This window comes from Schistocerca cancellata, chromosome 2 (assembly GCF_023864275.1).
Source record: "Schistocerca cancellata isolate TAMUIC-IGC-003103 chromosome 2, iqSchCanc2.1, whole genome shotgun sequence".
In the NCBI taxonomy this organism is placed as follows: domain Eukaryota; kingdom Metazoa; phylum Arthropoda; class Insecta; order Orthoptera; family Acrididae; genus Schistocerca; species Schistocerca cancellata.
The window spans coordinates 799,577,001-799,597,225 of record NC_064627.1 but is presented as its reverse complement, the minus strand read 5'-3'; the positions used below and the strand labels follow the sequence as shown (position 1 = coordinate 799,597,225).

The following is a 20,225-nucleotide window of genomic DNA, read 5'->3' as shown; positions in this document are numbered from 1 at the left end:
TTTTTTTTGTAGGACCTAATCATTTTTGATTATAATTTTGACTAAACTGTATTTTTTGCAAGTTTATATATGCATTGAGAGAACTAAACATATTTTCTGTTCCATTTTTTCATAAAGGGATTGATCAGAAAATATGGGAGCCGAGAGCCAGACGCCGGTGTCAAAATCGGGAAATGTTACTGCTGAAACGAAAAAACTGAAACCGTGCTGTGCTTGTCCGGAAACTAAAAAAGCGCGGGACACTTGGTAAGACAATTTTTATTTGAATGGATACTGATAACTGTGACATGTAGTTCTGTGTGTTGCACAATACCTTTTGATTTTCACATTACGCAGTTATCTGCACCATACAAGTGATTTGTCTTTTTATGTTTCTGAATCCCACGAATGATATTCCTGTCATCGAAACTGTGATTGTCTTCTCCGGAAGCTCAACTGATAAGATCCCCATGCTTTTATGGACTTCTGTGTTATCCATTAACAATATGCTTACTGATTTTGAAATAGATGTATATGCCCATTGATAACTGTCACCTCAAATTGTGCAATGAACTGGTAGGTATAGTTCATAGTCATAGAAGTATAAGAGTATGTAGTCTTAGAAGTATAAGAGCAGGGCTTGTATAAACCATTATGCATAGCACAAAAGTTGAAGGCTATGAATAAGTGTTCATGTTAACAGATTACAGCCTTCCACACACACTATGTCTATTCCTTTTGTAGCCTTCCTTCTGTAAGTTACTATTTATCGAATGGTATTTAAAACAGAATTAGCATCAGAAAATCAATCACTTTCCATACAAAGCCTTGATCTCGAAGGTATTTCTTATTCAACCAGCTGAAAACATAGAGCATACATTGTTTATGTGCTAGTCAATTTTTGCTTTAGTTTTGGACTTTGTTCTTAGTTTTTCAAATAATTTTGTATTGTAATTAAAGCTCACCAAATAAAGAATTGGGGTAGAGATAACTAGATAGGCTACATTTAACTGTCAAGAAGCAGACACATTTTTCCACCATATTCAACAGTTGTTAGTGCTGTGTTCTAAGATATGTGCTTTCCTAACTTTGTTACGCCAGAGATGGTACAGTATCTTCTATAAACATGTTATTGGCCCTTATGATTATTTCTACTATATTTATATGCATGTAATAGTGGATGACCTATAAGAACTGAAGATAGAGTTAAAAAAGAGACATGACTGATTGAGAAATGAAAGGAGAAAGAAGAGTTAATGGGAGTACTTGACTTACCGTTTGACACAGAAAAAAAGCTGTACAAGATAATTTTTGGGGAAAGATAATGGTTGTGACGGAAGTGCTTCAGCATGCAAATGGGAATTTGTGTGCAGACTGCAGGGTAGGCTATCTTGTGTCAGAGGCAGACAGCAGCAAAAGAAGAAAAGTTTGCATGTTTTTGTTTTATGGACAGGGATAGCTAGCTTACTAAATAAGTGAGATCTTGTTTTTTGTTTATGATGGCATGACAGGGTGCTTAACCTGTAACATGAGGTACTGGCATGTATGGTCATGAAGCAGCCAGTCAAGTAAACATAGTCTACTGTAATCACATAACATGTTTGGTCACACCCAGTCTACAGACATTATAAGATAGTCAGGTGCTGCACTAACAAGCTTCATGGTTAGTTCTAGCCATCTACTGTTCTCACTACTTTTGCTGTTTTCTAGTACATGACAGTACTGGAGATTCAGTTGAATGAGTGAATGCACAAGTTTAAGCTTCATGTTCTGTGGAAATGTGTTCCAAACTTTTTAAGGGCATACAGCAAATGGAAATCTCCCTGCGTGTAGTGGCAGTAGCTTCTGCTCAGATGAGATGATCATCCAAAGCTACACCCGAATTCCTCACTGGTTTTTTTTTACAAGATGTAAGAATACCACCAAGAAGAATAGGAGCAATTGTTGGTGGAGATCAGTGCTTATTTATTTCTAATGGGATACTGAATTTATGTTGGTGTTTATTTATTTATCTAGCAGTAGACAGTATGAATTATATGGATGTCATCTACACATAAATTTACACAATGCAGACTCATAAATACATTAATGTATGCAATTACAAGCATGTGAATGGATGCATACATTATTTTCTTTACTGTGTTACATGTTTGTACATCATATTTTACTGTTTTGTTGAACATACTGTAAAATATCACTTATCACAGGAGTTGACCATTAGCATACATGTCAACATAATTTATATGTCATTTCAGATTATCTTTGGTAGTGTAAAAACACTTTTCAAACAGAATTTTTTGAGTATTCTTGAAGACATGTATTTAACTTTTATCTTAGATCACTTGTGGAATTTTGTATATTTTAATTCTATTATATAGGGTGTTCTAGGAGGAATTGTCAATACACTAGACTCTTGTTAATCTGGCCATTCCTTGCACATATGGATGCCATATTAGTGAAAGTGCCAGGTTATTGACTGTGTCTTAAATTTAGTGTAAATACACAGAAATCATACTTTATTAAATCCAAAGATGCATTTATTTTCATAGAAAACTTAGTCCTTGAGTGTGTACGTGTATCAGTCACTATGAAACATGGACCAGATTTTTAGCTGTCACAATGATGATGCACAACAGCAGCATGCTTTATCACACAATGCCTTTATAAGTGTTACATTGGCACTGCATGTTTCCAATTATTCTAGAATGTTCTCCAGGAAGATGTCTGCAACTTCAGCACCAACAGTGTGAAGATCATGTTCTATCTTTCTGTGTCCTCTTCTTCATCATTTCAATCATAACTTTCCTGTATGCTGTTGATTATCTGTAGAAGTTCAGTCATTAATAGTTGCTTGTTCAACATTGTGCTTAGCAGCAATGACTTTCTGCAAGGAACCTCAGTTCAGCTTATCTCTAATTTCGAGTTCCTGCTTTATGTGTAGCGTAGTGTGTTTCCGTTTAGAAGCCATGATACTGAACAGCCTTGTTGCACAGGAGAATTCTTTATTGTATGTGTGATTGCGGTTTGAGTGACTAGAGCTACAAGCACTTCTTAAATCGAACAGATATGTTTCACAGTAGCAAAGATGATCAAGTGCTCGTAGCTCTTAAGGTACGCATTTTAGAACCCATGTTTACTAGACTTTTTTGCTTAGAATAATTGTTCCTGTCATATTCCTGAATGTTGGTCATTTCTCCAGGAACACCCTGCATAGCACACTATTTTGGGTTTTTGTTGATGTTAAGTGGTAGCTGGATGGTTCCCTGTAGAGACCTATTTTTTCTGTACTGATTGGTACCTTTCTTAATGTGAATCACTGTTTGCAAAATGTATTCACATAGACTCAATCAATTCAGTGCTGTTAGTTCTTTTGAGAAGGAAACGTAGTAGTTGAATGTGGATTGGGGGTAAGAAATGAAAGAGGAAGCTGCCTGGTAGAATTTTGCACAGAGCATAACTTAATCATGAAAGAAGGTTGTATACATGGAAGAAGCCTGGAGATACTAGAAGGTATCAGACTAGATTATATAATGGTAAGACAGAGATTTAGGAACCAGGTTTTAAATTGTAAGACATTTCCAGGGGCAGATATGGACTCTGACCACAATCTACTGGTTATGAACTGTCGATTAAAACTGAAGAAACTGCAAAAAGGTGGGAATTTAAGGAGGTGGACGTGGATAAACTGACTAAACCCGAGATTATACAGAGTTTCAGGGAGAGCATAACGGAACAATTCACAGGAATGGGGGAAATAAATACAGAAGAAGAAGAATGGGTAGCTTTGAGGGATGAAATAGTGAAGGCAGCAGAGGATCAAGTAGGTAAAAAGTCGAGGGATAGTAGAAATCCTTGGGTAACAGAAGAAATATTGAATTTAATTGATGAAAGGAGAAAATATAAAAATGCTGTAAATGAAGCAAGCAAAAAGGAATACAAACATCTCAAAAATGAGATCGCCAGGAAGTGCAAAATGGCTAAGCAGGGATGGCTAGAGGACAAATGTAAGGATGTAGAGGCTTATCTCACTAGGGGTAAGATAGGTACTGCCTACAGGAAAATTAAAGAGACCTTTGGATAAAAGAGAACCATTTGTATGAATATCAAGAGCTCAGATGGAAACCCAGTTCTAAGCAAAGATGGAAAAGCAGAAAGGTGCAAGGAGTATATAGAGGGACTATACTAGGGCGATGTACTTGAGGACAATATTATGGAAATGAGAGGATGTAGATGAAGATGAAATGGGAGATATGATACTGCGTGAAGAGTTTGACAGAGCACTGAAAGACCTAAGTTGAAACAAGGCCCCGGGAGTAGACAACATTCCATTAGAACCACTGACAGCCTTGGGAGAGCCAGTCCTGACAAAACTCTACCATCTGGTGAGCAAGATGTATGAGACAGGCGAAATTCCCTCAGACTTCAAGAAGAATATAATAATTCCAATCCCAAAGAATGCAGGTGTTGACAGATGTGAAAATTACGGAACTATCAGTTAAATAAGTCACAGCTGCAAAATACTAATACGAATTCTTTACAGACGAATGGAAAAACTGGTAGAAGCCGACCTCTGGGAAGATCAGTTTGGATTCCATAGAAATACTGGAACACGTGTGGCAATACTGACCCTACGACTTAACTGAGAAGATAGATTAAGGAAAGGCAAACCCACGTTTCTAGCATTTGTAGACTTAAAGAAAGCTTTTGACAATGTTGACTGGAATAATCTCTTTCAAATTCTGAAGGTGGCAGGGGTAAAGTACAGCGAGCGAAAGGCTATTTACAATTTGTACAGAAACCAGATGGCAGTTATAAGAATCGAGGGGCATGAAAGGGAAGCAGTGGTTGGGAAGGGAGTGAGACATGGTTGTAGCCTATCCCCGAGGTTATTCAATCTATACATTGAGGAAGCAGTAAAGGAAACAAAAGCAAAATTCGGAGTAGGTATTAAAATCCATGGAGAAGAAATAAAAACTTTGAGGTTTGCCGATGACATTGTAATTCTGTCAGAGACAGCAAAGGACTTGGAAGAGCAGTTGAACGGAATGGACAGTGTCTTGAAAGGAGGATATAAGATGAACATCAACAAAAGCAAAACGAGGATAATGGAATGTAGTCAAATTAAGTCGGGTGGTGCTGAGGGAATTAGATTAGGAAATGAGTAGTAAAGGAGTTTTGCTATTTGGGGAGCAAAATAACTGATGATGGTCAAGGTAGAGAGGATATAAAATGTAGACTGGCAATGGCAAGGAAAGCATTTCTGAAGAAGAGAAATTTGATAACATTGAGTGTAAATTTAAGTGTCAGGAAGTTGTTTCTGGAAGTATTTGTATGGAATGTAGCCATTATGGAAGTGAAACATGGACGATAAATAGTTTGGACAAGAAGAGAATAGAAGCTTTCGAAATGTGGTGCTACAGAAGAACGCTGAAGATTAGATGGGTAGATCACATTACTAATGAGGAGGTATTGAATAGCATTGGGGAGAAGAGGAGTTTGTGGCACAAATTGACTAGAAGAAGGGATCAATTGTAGGACATGTTCTGCGGCATCAAGGGATCACCCATTTAGTATTGGAGGGCAGCGTAGAGGGTAAAAATCGTAGAGGGAGACCAAGAGATGAATACACTAAGCAGATTCAGAAGGATGTAGGTTGCAGTAGGTACTGGGAGATGAAGAAGCTTGCACAGGATAGAGTAGCATGGAGAGCTGCATCAAACCAGTCCCAGGACTGAAGACCACAACAACAACAACAACAGTTCTTTTGCTACTTTTTGTTATAATTCATATCGCCAATATTAGAAGCTTAATAATTGTTTGCAGATTCTGCTCTTTTGTTCCCCAGAATTTTAATTCTTAACCAATTATAGAACGAACATGTGCAAAGTTTGTTATCCTCGTTTATGAGTTTTTAAACATTGAATTTATGTAACAAGTACATAGTATGCTGAAGCTATTCCCTTCCTGAGGGTAGTATGCTCATAGTGGGAGGTCCCAGGGTTAGGATCAACTTTTTGAAACCATTTGTACAGTGATGTGTGTTGAGTGTCACAGGTATCACACTCTGCCACCATTCACTCGAATAGGGCCTCGTTGGACAGTAATTGACAGAAAAGAATTTCACCTGATGCTTTACAGCTTTAGTACCCAGAGCAGAGATGTAGCTTAGTGATTTAGATGATTTCCTGACATACTGAAGGTTGTAGCTTCTAATTTCATTTCTTTTTTATTGATTCAATGAATCATTCTGTGTACAGAGAGTACTATGTGATATGGGTCCAGTCATTACAGTAGGTTAGTTAAACATTCAAAAACACCTGACACCAGATTAACCCTAGGATGCATATCAAGGGCCTCCGAGGCCCTTGTATGTCTTCATTTTTTAAAAAAATTCTGTAATTTTTTGTTTGATTTCAAACTGCTTTCCAGTACTCTTTCACTAACACTGTGACATTCTTCCTATCAAGTCTGAACGAGATACCTTTTTAAGTTTTTTGTATAATTCAATATGTTTACCCATACACCATGAATGCATAAGCAGGGGTTGAGAAGCCCTCACACATTTATAAATGTTCTTTAGCCTATATTGTCTTCAACATTTGTTTGGGAGCAGTTATTAATTCAACAATAACTGTAGTGGTATTTCCAGCAACAGGAGTGCCAACAGCAGCAGTAGCTGTAGTAGTAATAGTATAACTAAAAAATAATACACACTACTTTCACGTATTGGCGATGTCGGTGTATTATTCATCTTTTTCCTATCAAATGTTTTATTATTGCATAGTATTGTTATCCTGTGCTGCTCGTGTCAGCCTCATTGTTACTGTAGTTTGTTTGTTGCTGCAAGGCCCATATTGTTAAGAGTATGACTCGTTTAGTGCTGTTCGAGAGACACGCCTTTTGCTATGGCTTCGACATGCAAAGCAAGAGAGTCAATACGTGCAAATGCAGCTAATTTTGAAAGTGTTGTGGCTCAGTGGTTTGAAGAAGATGATTCTTGCGAGGAAGGAAATATTTTTGAATATGCAAGTAGTGAAGAATCAGCCAATGAACCTGCAGATGTGAATATTGATGCAGATGACAGTCCGTCCAATAATATTACTTCATCAGAGTCTGAAAATGAAGAACCACCTCAAAAAGGTATAGAAGACCACACGTACATTAGTCGGAATTGAACGATTTGGAAATTAGATCCTCCTGCAACTTTTCGTACGCCTGTCCATAATATCGTAAAGAAGACACCTGGTCCAGCCCGTGGTTTGAAAACCTGTAGGCCTAAGGAAGCCTGGGACTATTTCATCTCCAAGGAAATACTAGAGGGAATCATCAACTGCATAAATATTGAAGGCAGAAGAGTGGCTGCTTTACGTGGTAAAACATGGAAAAACGTATCGCTTGCTGAAATGGAGGGTTTTCTTGGTCTTTTACTTCTTTCTGGCGTTGAGAAGAGTTGGGATGTCCCTATTAGAAAATTATTCTTGAATGAAAAGGCAAATCCTACATTTAAGGCCACCATGTCAGTAAATAGATTCAAGGATATGAGGAGAATGATTAGATTTGATGACAGGTGTACCCGTTAAGCTCGATCTGCAGATGACAAACTTGCAGCTGTTCGCTATGTATGGGAACTATTTCTTGACAAGTGTAGAAATAGAATGATTCGCTCACAGTTGACGAACAGCTAGTCCCATTCCTTGGAAGATGCAGCTTCACCCAGTATATGCCCTCTAAACCAGCCAAGTGTATCATAAAAATATTTTGGTTATGTGATGCTGCATCTGCATATGCTTTAGACGGAATTGTTTACACGGGAGGGAAGCCCCATGAACCTATTCAGAATAACCTTGGATTAAATGTGTTGAAAGATCTTGCTAAAAGCATGGAATGATCATCAAAAAATATTACTGTTGAAAACTTCTTTACTAGTTTGCAGCTGGCAGAAGAGATGCTTCAGAAGCAAATTACAGTGGTGGGAACAATCAAACAAAATAAACCAGAAATTCCTAATGAGGTGAAACCATCTGCCTCAAGAGCGATTCATTCCTCTGTGTTTGCTTTTCGAGGTGACATTACAATGGTGAGTTACGTTCCCAAAAAGAAAAAGTCTTTAGTTCTCATTAGCACAGTGCATCACGACAGAAAACATTGATGAAACTCATGCAAAAAAGAAACCAGATATAATAAAGTTCTATAACTCTACAAAGGGTGGAGTAGATCAAATGGACCTGAAAATTCATTATTACACTTGCAAGATACAAACAAGAAGATGGCCATTTGCATTATGGATGAATATGATGGATGTCGCAGCAATGAACAGTGAAATTTTATTTTCCACCCAACATCTGACATACCATAGTGGAAGAAGTGATAAAAGGTGTTTGTTTCTAAGAGATTTAGCAGAGGAAATGGTAAGACCACTAATGGAACTTCATATTCAAATCCCTAATCTTCCAAAGAAAATTGTTGATGCCATGCAAAGATGTGGTGTTCAAAAACATATCATATTGCCGAACCAACTACCTGTTTCAGGAAAAAGAAGAAGATGCAATTATTGTCCACATAACAAACACAGGAAAAGCGCTATGACGTGCATTAAGTGTAAAACCAATATTTGTAAGGAACATAGTGGCATTCTTTGTGCTTCTTGTTTGTCACATGTTGAAAACTAAGAAAGATGCAATTTTATGTGAACAATGAATATAACTTTTTGTCAAAATATTGCCTATATTGTGAATAATGAGTATGTTTTAATTGAAGAAATTGGATGTAGTAAATGTTATAAAATGTAAACTGCAACTTATAAGTGAATTAATAAAATTATTTGTATATGTTGTATGTAAATGGATGTAACTAATAAAAATTCACTCTTGGAGGTTTTTTTTTTTAAATTAATAAAATTTTAATCAGGCCCACCAGATCCTGTTACTGTATCTTAGGAATCTTTCAATATGACAATAAATTTGACAGAAATAAATTTAACTCCAAAGAATGATTATATGAAAAGAGGAAAATTTTAAATTAGGGCAGGGCCTTGTAGGCCCTGCATATGCATTCATGGGTGTTTTCGGCACCATGCATCCTAGGGTTAAATACACCTAGACTTACACAGTTGTAATTGTAATACTTAATATTAGTATACTCACAAGTTGTTCAAAATTAAGATCAACTAGGCCTAATTAAAATTTGAGGATACATTTAAATCAAATTAAGTACAGACATGCATTACGTAATTTATACAACAGTTAAGGTTTACTAGATAAATATAATGAGTACATACAAGTGGATCAATTTTTAACAGTCGTTTAGGCCTTATAGAAATTTACATTTTGAAGATAAATTATAGTAGGTACAGAAAGATAAGAGTGCAGATATGTTATATAGAAAAATAACATGCAATATATTCATGAAAGTTATGAAAAGAGTATTTTATTAATGTTGATTTAAGCCTTATATTAAAATTTGCTGGATTCTTGATGCTTTTATATTTGGTGGTAGATGATTATAAAGTTTAATCCCCATGCATTTTACACTATCAGCATATAATTTTGTGGAATGGGGAAAATGTGTCAGCAAGTGTTTCCCTCTAGTATCGTGCACTAGTATTCTGCTTCAGGCTGCCAATATTTAGCTAGGTAAAACTTAGTATGTGCAATATGTACTGGCATGGAAGTGGAAGAATACCTAGTTTTTGGAATAGGTGTTTACACGAGTCTCTCTGCTTTTTGAATAACGTTATCCTGACAGCTTTCTTTTGGAGGTAAAATAATTTATTGAACTCAGAACTGTGGCCCCAGAATATGAGGCTATATGTTAGTATTGAGTGAAAAAGAGCATGGTGTACTGACATTAGGATTTTTATACTCGTCCCTTCTCTGATGGCAGAAGCATAAAACATACTTTACTCATTTAGTAGCTAAGCTGTCAGTATGCATTTTACAGCTTAGAGTGTCAGAGATAGGTTTTCCAAGGAATTTAGTTACATTTTCCAGTTCAGTACTATCTCCACCCATTTGTATAGTTGGGACGATGGGATTTCTATTCTGAGCTGTATGAAGTGTTAGGCCTACAGTGTTTTTTGCATTAAGAAGTAGCCTATTAAAGTAAGCCATGAATCCAGTAGAGCTGTACATTGGTTGACTGCAGCTTCAGTGCAGTCATCTGAGTCAGACATCAGAGTATTGGTGTTGTTGGCAAAAAGGAAGGTATTGCAAGTTGATTGGTGAAGAGGAAAATCATTAATGAACAGGAAAAATTGGGTCGGGCCTAAAACTGACCCTTGAGGGACACCATGTTTTACGGTTTGCATATCAGAACACGAAAGTGTGGATTTTCCTGCAGGGGTGACCTCACATATCTGCACATCCTTTTTTCTGTTTAGAAGGTAGCTTGCAAACCAATCATAGGCAGTTTTTGTAACAGTATTCTGTGGTTTACAATATTGAAGGCCTTAGTAAATCGAGGAACATTCCCATAGCTGGCTGTTTCTTATCTACAAGAGTGAGAGTTGTATATAGAAATTTATAAACAGCATCTACTGTTGTTTTTGTTCCCTCCTGGAATCTGTATTGAGCTGGAGAAAGGATACTATACTTATTCAGAAATGATTTTAGTCTGTCAGCCACTACATACTCAAATATTTTACTAAACACAGAAAGGACTGCTATTGGCCGATAATTATTGGGATCTTATTTAAAGTCTTTTTTGTATAGTGGTGTAATTTTTGCTATGGTAAGTAATTTTCAGAATATGCCTTCTAAAAATCCCATTAGGTTCTTGAAAATTTTTATTTTCAAGACTTTACCAAAATTACTTTGATTATTATTTTTACTCAATTGGTCGAAATGTAATGTTTTAAACTGCTCATCTTTTGCTGCTGAATTTTAACCATCATATTAACTTTTTTGTTTTTTCTCGCTTTTTGTTCTTATCATTCTTTTCTCATTTGGAATCTTTGTGCACATGTTTTTAATTATTTTTATTTACCTGTTGCAGTATTTAAATATTTGAAAACACCGCTCTATTGGTTAAAACACAAAAGATGAAATAATTTATTTATGTTGAATGGTGTTTGAAAATGTATTTTTCTTTTCAAGATCAACATTTTATTAGACGGTTATCATCACACAAACTTTTGAAGTGTAAATGCCAGTTGTACTTTGGAGAAAATACTGCAGATGAGGATTGAAACATAAGAAAGGATTATAAATAAAATGAAATTCAGTGTAAATGCCAGTTGTACTTTGGACAGAATACAGCAGATGAGGATTGAAACATAAGAAAGGATTATAAATAAAATGAAATTCAAGCAAAGTGAAGAACTGAAACAATGGATGCATTAATGTGGACAAAAATTTAAAAAAATGATAAAACAGAAGAAATTAAATCAGTATTAAGATATAAAAATAATAGAAATCACACTGACAAAGATGCCTGCCAAAGGAAAAAAGAATGCCAGGGAGAAGAAAATGACAGCAGATAAATAAAATAGTTAACACATTGATTAAAATGATGCCTCAAAGGATTAAAAATAAAAAATACGTTTAAACCAGATAAATGAAGAAACATAACAATCAATCATTTCAGTAAAGATTTGAAAATAGAAATTTCAAAACTCATGACAGGATTCAAAACCCACGATCTTGAGCATTTCAGGAATATTTTTTAATCACTACCCCATGCCACAGCTCTGCGTAACACTATTATTTTTAAGTCTGTAGAGCATCATGCCAAATTCTCTGGGTGTTTTTATTACTCACAAATGAGGACCCACACAGTGCATGGGTCCAGGGTGTGATACCTGAGACCCTAACCTAAACTATTGTATAGATGTCAGTTCCACTGTGGGGAACTCTCCTTGTCAATCCACTTTAGTTGTGAGCCCACATGCATCCCTAGGATTTTGTTGTTGTTGGTACACATACAGTCACTGTTGAGTTTTTGCTTATGTGGAAACTAATACTGTTTCTTTAGTCTTTTTTCAGCTTTTTCATTTAGTTTACTTGGTTTTTTGTGACCCATCACTGATTAGGATGTTGTTTTCATCAGCAAACAAACAGTACTGTTTCATTGTGTTTGCAACTCTAAGGAAAATTGTTGACATGTATCAGGTAAGAATGTTAGGCCCCGAATACTTCCTTGGGGGACTCCAATTTTGGCTTGTTCTGGGTTGGAAAGGTGTTTTGTGGTACAGTTGAAGTTTTTTGAGAAATCGCCACCCATTTTCAGGTACGAATGAAACCACCTATTTGTTACCCCCTCCCCCTCCCAAGTCCTAGTGTATCTAGTTCATTTAGCAGAATTGTGTGGTCCGCTGCATCAGATGTTATGGTAAAGTTAATGAAGATACCTGTTAAATGATCCCATTTGTCTGGTGCTTCCAGAACATCATTTGTAAATTGAGCTGTAGCTAATCCTGTGATTTTACAAACTGTTCTTCACATAGAAGATTGTAATTTGTTAACTATACCATTAGGTTTTTTTTATTGTTGTTTCTGTTACTTTTGGAAACAAAGAGAGTAGACCAAATTGGTGGACCTTTTCTGGGTCACCTTTCTTAGGTAGAGGTCAGACGTTTGCACAATTCAGTGTCTCTGGGAAGCAACCTGTGGTGAAGGATTAATTTATTATGAGTACCAAAAGGTCTTTGATACTGTCTGTACTGGCTTTCAACAAGCACTCAGTCACTTCACTAATATCTGCAGAGGTTTTATTTTTTAGGTTGTGCACAAAATTGCTCAGTTCTTCTGCAGTGGTGGGTCACTATACCCTTGTGTTTGGATCATAGTGTGTTTCATCAAATTTCTGTTGTTTGTTGGTAGCTTCATTGGTGAAGTATTGATTCACAAAATTTGCTAGTTTTGTGGTAACATGTATGGTGGTACCATTGTGCTGAAATTGCATATTGATCTCTTTCTTTAAAAAAGGCTGATTTGATTTTGTTTTCCACATTGTCTATAAATGGGGAACTCCATTGTCACAGGTGGGAAAATTGCACTATGTTCTCTGAAAATCAAAAGCTAATACAACAAAAGTAAAAAAATAGAAATACAGGTTGATTATATGAGTAGTTGTTTTACCATCCCTTTAAATGTTTCACAAGTTTACAAAGTGAGCTGTTAATCATCTTTAAAATCTTGTCAAGGGTGGGACAGCAAATGGGCATGGCACTGAATGGCCACCAACATTTTGCAAAAACATTGGACTCATGCACTTGTTTTCTTTTGAAAACATTGAATTCACACAATTAAAACAGTTCTCTGTATGATGAAGCAACAATAAATGCAGAATTATAAATAATATAAAGAAAAGATAAGATTGGTACTGACCATGAAGATGACACATTAAGTTACAGACAGGCACAATTTTAATTGTAGCTGTCTACAATTTAATGTGTCATCTTTACAGTAAGTGGCAATCTGTCTTTTTATTAGATTGTTGACATTCCATCCTGGAGTCACCATTGTTCAACGTTATTAATATTTGCTTATAAAAATCGCAGTTGAAGACCATCGTGGTTGGAACAGGAAATTACTAAGGATATAATTCATGTGAAGCAGAACCTGTTCTTACAAGTTAAAATTAATTTTGGGTCATTCCATCCCAAGTGATCACATTTTTCAAAAGTTTTTCCATTCTTGCATTTATGATGATATGCCATAGAAATGAACCCGTGCAAAATTTGAGCTCATAATACCCATTATGTTGGACACTGTGGCCCTATATTTGAGAATCTCTTTGACAAGGGTGTGGTGAAAGCGGGCAAACTCCTGTGTTTGGACCTTTCTTAATACAAGGAAACAGCAACCAGGAACCTCTTATTTTCAGATCTAATACAACTTTGTGCCCCGAACCAGAGAAACACAATGTGGCAGTGTGTAAAACACTTTGTGAGCCAATATAATGCATCAAAGTACCCCAAAAAACGTGCAGAGGAAAACATTCAAATTTTTGGGATTCTTTGGAGCCCGATATCTCTGGAGGGGAAAAAAAAAACACAAAACAACAACAACTTGGCACACCCATTAATAGTACCTGTGGCAGGACTCTATCAGTTCACTTTCCTATCTAAGCAGTTATTGTGTCTCATACTCAATCAGTAACATTGTGCCAAATATAAAACTGCAGAAAGTGAGCCAAGTTCAGGTGTATGTGTTGCAAAAGAATCACTTCAGAAGTTCTTTCCAGCACTACTGGAAAGAGAACACTTTTCTCCACTAGAAACATCTTGTATCTTAGAGTCAATTCAGCAAAGGGATGAAAAGAAAGGTTGAACTTCAACAAAAATCCTGCACAACTTGCTATCATCGCAAGGTGATATAGCTTGTTAACTGTACAGTGCCAGGTCAAGCAACAGTGATTATTGGTAAACTGAGGCCAAGAAATAGAAGACGAAGGAAAGCTACGAGAAGGATTTTCAAATGGTCTTGCTTTAGCTGGAACTCGCAAAAATCACTAATTTTTGCTAATGGGTTTGAACCACATGCAAGTTATCCGAGTTTCAAGTGATACAATTTCTTTTGTGGCCTCTGTTTATCAACCAACTGATAACAGTGGTTTTCATATCAGTTTTAAGCCTTATTACTGCAAATACATCCCCTACATCTATGACGATCACTGGTGGATTGGTAACATATGTGAAGTTGATATTGAAGAACATGATGTCCTGGTCAAATTCATGCACCCTTATTGGCCTGAAAGAAAAGATGAATGCTGGATTCTGGAACGGCACATCATTATGAATATTGCAGCACCGTCAGCAGGTAGAACAGGATGTCAGTACAATTTTACAGAAGTATGGAAGAAAAATTTAATTCCATGAAGCAGTAAATTTAAATAGCACTGGCTTGGGAACCATCATGAAGAGACCCACATACCTTCTTGGGACCATGGCGTGCTGAGTTGCGTATATAACACATTACACGACTTTTGTCGAAGTTCAACCTCATATTTGACCCCTTTGCTGAACTGACTCTTAAGAGTCAGCAGGAGGTTGCTAGTGCAGAAAATTGTATTCTTTACAATGGTGCCAAAAAGAATAATTTCTGAACTGACCCTTTTGCAATATTTACATCTGAAATTGGATCAATTGCTGTAATTTTAAATTCCATGCCATGTTTGTGATTGAGTACAATGGAAAATAATTGGGTTACTAGGAAGATGTGCTAATAGAATCATGCTCCAGCCATTGTTAACAAATGTGCTAAGTTGTAATTACTTTGCATTTTTTCCTCCTGAGATGTACGACCCCAAAGAGAGTGCATTTTTCTCTGCAGGTTTTTTGACTCACTTTAATGCATTATGCTGGGTCACAGCATGGTTTACATTCTGTCGCACAGTATTTTCCGATTCACAGCCAAAAGTTATCCAGGACCTGAAAATAAGTGTTTCCTACTTGCTTTTGTCATGTAATAAAAGAGCTGCAAATATTGAGTTTTGTTCATTTTCATGCACATTCGTCGAAAAGCCATCCAAGTACTAGGCTACTGTTTCTCATATACTTGAGCTCATGATTTAAAATTTTGTACAGATTCATTTTTAGGATAGGTCTACACTCACAACAAATTTCAGGAAAATTGAATCTCAAGGAGCAGGAGGCACATGATCACTTGAGATAGAATGATCCTTTTATTATATTAAGTTATAGATGAATCAGTAGTTACCATATAACAATATTAGAGAAGGAAAGTTGCCAATCACCATATAGCGGAGATCCTGATTCGCGATAAGCACAACAAAAAGATTCACATAATTATGGCTTTCTGCCATTAAGGCCTTGTCAGCAATAGAGACACATATACACACGCGTGCGCGCGCGCGCGCGCGCACACACACACACACACACACACACACACACACACACACACACACACGCTCATGCAAACGCAACTTGCACACACGCCTGCAGTCTCAGACAACTGAAACCACAGTGTGGTTTGTGTGTGTGTGTGTGTGTGTGTTTTTTTTTTTTTTTTTGTTGACAAAGGGCTTCATGGCCGAAAGCTATAATTGTGTGAATCTTTTTGTTGTGCCTATCACGACTCAGCATCTCTGCTATATGGTGTGTGGCAGCTTTCCTTCTCTAATATTGTTACATTCGATCCAGGATTTTCCATTGTTTGATTAGTTGGTTTGTGTCTGTGTATGTGCGGATGGATATGTGTGTGTGTGTGTGTGTGTGTGTGTGTGTGTGTGTGCCAGTGTATATCTGTCCTTTTTTCCCCCTAAGGTAAGTCTTTCCACTCCCAGGATTGGAATGACTCCTTACCCTCTCCCTTAAAACCCACATCCTTTCATCTTTCGCTCTCCTCCCCTCTTTCCTGACGAAGCAACCGTTTGTTGCGAAAGCTTGAATTTTGTGTGTATGTTTGTGTTTGTTTGTGTGTCTATCGACCTGCCAGCGCTTATAGACACACACACACACACACACACATATATATATATATATATATATATATATATATATATATATATATATATATATATGAATATAATAGAGGGAAACATTCCACGCGGGAAAAATATATCCAAAAAGAAAGATGATGAGACTTACCCAACAAAAGCGCTGGCAGGTCGATAGACACACAAATAAACACAAACATACACACAAAACTCTAGCTTTCGCAACCAACGGTTGCCTCGTCAGGAAAGAGGGAAGGAGAAGGAAAGACAAAATGATATGGGTTTTAAGGGAGAGGGTAAGGAGTCATTCCAATCCCGGGAGCGGAAAGACTTACCTTAGGGGGAAAAAAGGACAGGTATACACTCGCACACACACACATATCCATCCATACATACAAGACACAAGCAGACATTTGTAAAGGCAAAGAGTTTGAGCCAAGTGTCTGCTTGTGTCTTGTATGTATGGATGGATATGTGTGTGTGTGCGAGTGTATACCTGTCCTTTTTTCCCCCTAAGGTAAGTCTTTCCGCTCCCGGGATTGGAATGACTCCTTACCCTCTCCCTTAAAACCCATATCATTTTGTCTTTCCTTCTCCTTCCCTCTTTCCTGACGAGGCAACCGTTGGTTGCGAAAGCTAGAGTTTTGTGTGTATGTTTGTGTTTATTTGTGTGTCTATCGACCTGCCAGCGCTTTTGTTGGGTAAGTCTCATCATCTTTCTTTTTGGATATATATATATATATATATATATATATATATATATATATACAGGTACAAGCAGACATATACCGTATATGTCTGCTTGTGGTTAGACACTGGACTCTCATTCGGGAGGACGACGGTTCAATCCCGCGTCCGTCCATCCTGATTTAGGTTTTCCGTGATTTCCCTAAATCGCTCCAGGCAAATGCCAGGATGGTTCCTTTCAAAGGGCACGGCCGACTTCCCTCCCTGTCCTTCCCTAATCCGATGAGACCGATGACCTCGCTGTCTGGTCTCCTTCCCCAAACCACCAACCAACCAACCACTGAATGCTCTTTCTATAATTTTATTCTTCACAAATTGCAAATGCCCAGTGTATCAATGTTATGAAAAGTTGCTACTCATCATATAGCGGAGATGCTGAGTTGCAGATAGGCACAACAAAAAGACTGTCCCAAATAAGCTTTCAGCCCACAAGGCCTTTGTCAAGAATAAACGACAAACACACACACACACACACACACACACACACGACTGCAGTTGCACCCCCCCCCCCCCCCCCTCCTTGGTGTATGTTGTGCTTATGTGAATGTGTTATGTTTTCTTTTCTGAGAAATGTGTAACAGTCTTTTTGCTGTGCCTGTCTGCAACTCTGCATGCCAGCTTTATGATGAGTAGCAATCTATCCTTCTCCTTATATTGGTGGTATTCCGACATGGAGTTTCCATTGTTTGATACAGTGAAATATGATGTACATGACAAAACTAGTAAGCTATATGTTTCCTGTATGTAGGTACATTTACAAAAGCTTTGTCAGTTCTTAATGCTTCATAGCAGTATGTGAGTGCCCTTGCAAGCCAATATGTGTTGATTATGTAAGTTTTGTTATCAAAATTCTATTTATGCTCTTAGAGGTAGTAAAATTGTAGTATTTGTACTCTGTATGATTCGTTTATAGTTTCTTGACAGTTACTTTCCTTTATTAATGCACACTTGACTACTTCACATCCCTGAAGCCTTTCCTTCATGATAATGTTCATTGGACATTTCCATTTTCCTATCTTTTTACTGTCTGTAAGAAACACTTATCCACAGGTGTAGATCTCAAATTCCCATTCACCCATCTTTTGTTTTCTTAGATTACATGAGGCAAGTCCAGAATGAGCATGTAAATGTCACAACCAATTCCTTTCCCAACCTTGCCCACTCTGAGCTATTGTTTAATCCCTAATGCCATTCTCATTAGAGTGATACCATGTTGTTATTGTTTCTTCCAATACTTCCATCAAACATCTTAGTAGATAACATTTTCTTTATCTCTGTTTTGCAGCATTATGGAACGTGGTGAGGAGAACTGTCAGAGCTATATAGAAGCTCATAAGGAGTGCATGAGGAAAATGGGATTCAATATCTAAAAGTGTAACTGTAAAATCATGTTTCTTCTCCATAAATTATTCATCATTGATTAACATTAAGTTTTAGTGCTGTTCCTTCAACTCTGATATGAGAAAAACATTAATAGCTCATTGTGCTGGACTGTTAAAGATTTGTTGAGACAACATTTTGGAAAATGTGTTGTCCAATAAACTATTATATGGAACAGTACCTACTTAATACCAAATGAGTCCCTACACAAAATTGTTTCCTTAGTTACCTTTCGTCTGTAATTTCTAGTCAGTGCATAAAAGTTAGTTGTAAAGAAAGTGATGTTTCATTTAAGATGGAATTGGAAAAATGCATGGAGTTACTGCATCTCACAAGCAGATTGTATATTGTATTGACACATAATTGTAGTGTAAATAATTCATTAATTATCTAAGGCCTGTACAGATGAAATAATCTATACTGACAGTTTCTTGTTTGTCAGACTGTGTGATAGTTTTGTGTCTGTTCTGCAGAATTGGCTGTTGCATTATTAACTAAATAAAATGTTGTTATAGGAGTTAGTGTAATTTCTTCAGTATATAGACCCATTTCATACTTTCAAAGGAAGGAGTAAAGGCAACCACTCTATGTATAGCATGTTTTTGTGAAACAGTGGAAAATCTAGGAGTAATAATGACAATATTGTGAAAATTGCTACTCACCACATAGCAGATATGTTGAGTTACGGATGCACAAAAAGAAAATACTGCTAAACGTAAGCCAGAAGGCCTTCTTTTGAAATTGACAACATAGGCACACACATTCAATAAAATGCAGCTCACACACATGTATGTGGTCATTGGGTTTCTTTACTCCTTCCAGTATTTGTATTCTCCTCAAGACTTCCCACTTCACACTTTCGGAGAATACCATCTTATCCTTTTGAATCCTGTCAGGTCTGTTGTGGTGAAGCAGGGGCATTCGAATTAATGTGCTCATAGGTAAACAGTAGTTGATACAGTAGTAGATAATGCCTCACATTTTCAATCTTATATATTTTACACCTCTATTTCAAGCTGTCCTTATAACTGTGTCCCAAAATTTTTCTCAGAGCATATTTATTAAAAACAGTTAGATCTGTTGGTGACAGTCTCGGTCAACATATTTTTTACAATTACTGTTTTTTTTTTTTTTTTTTTTTTTTTTTTTCCACAGTCTCCATTGTATTCTATGACATTTTTACTGTAATTATTCAGTGTAGGTAATGATAAAACAGTGTGACTGACCTCGGAAAGTATGTGATAAAAATCATTACCGTTGATTCCTGAGCCAAGTTTGGAACCTGCATATTTCATTAAAGGTACATAAAGTTTCTTGTATTTTCCTACCAAGCTCTTGTGCTGTGATTTTACTTTCGTACATGAAGAAAATTCTGCCGATGTATTTCTGTAGCGACAGTGTTGTCTCTCTTCTTTCTTGACCATGTCACCAAGAATTTTAAATAATGAACTTTTCTTCTCAGCATTGCTTAACAAGAAGGACCAGGTTTAATTTTCTTTCATTGACAGATGTATTCTTGCTGTAAGTACAGCTGCAATATGTTACAGTTGATGTCGTTATTGCTTCCATGATGCAATAACTTTTGTTTATCATTCAGAAATGACTTTTGGTGTAGCAACTTCACTATTGGTTATGAAAATAGCTCAGATACTGTAATATAGACTTCATCCAATAACAGGCTGTTACTGTATAAGTGTCTACAATGTAATGTATTGTCTCAC

General features: G+C 36.7%; 1 long non-coding RNA gene across 1 annotated transcript; it reads left to right on the top strand.

Annotated features, from left to right (window-relative positions):
* The first annotated feature begins 117 nt into the window (after nt 1-117).
* LOC126162658 (uncharacterized) lies at nt 118-19,021 on the top strand. The gene is made up of 2 exons (XR_007535096.1): nt 118-246; nt 18,410-19,021. It is a non-coding gene; the product is annotated as an uncharacterized LOC126162658 (long non-coding RNA).
* The last annotated feature ends 1,204 nt before the right edge of the window (nt 19,022-20,225 follow it).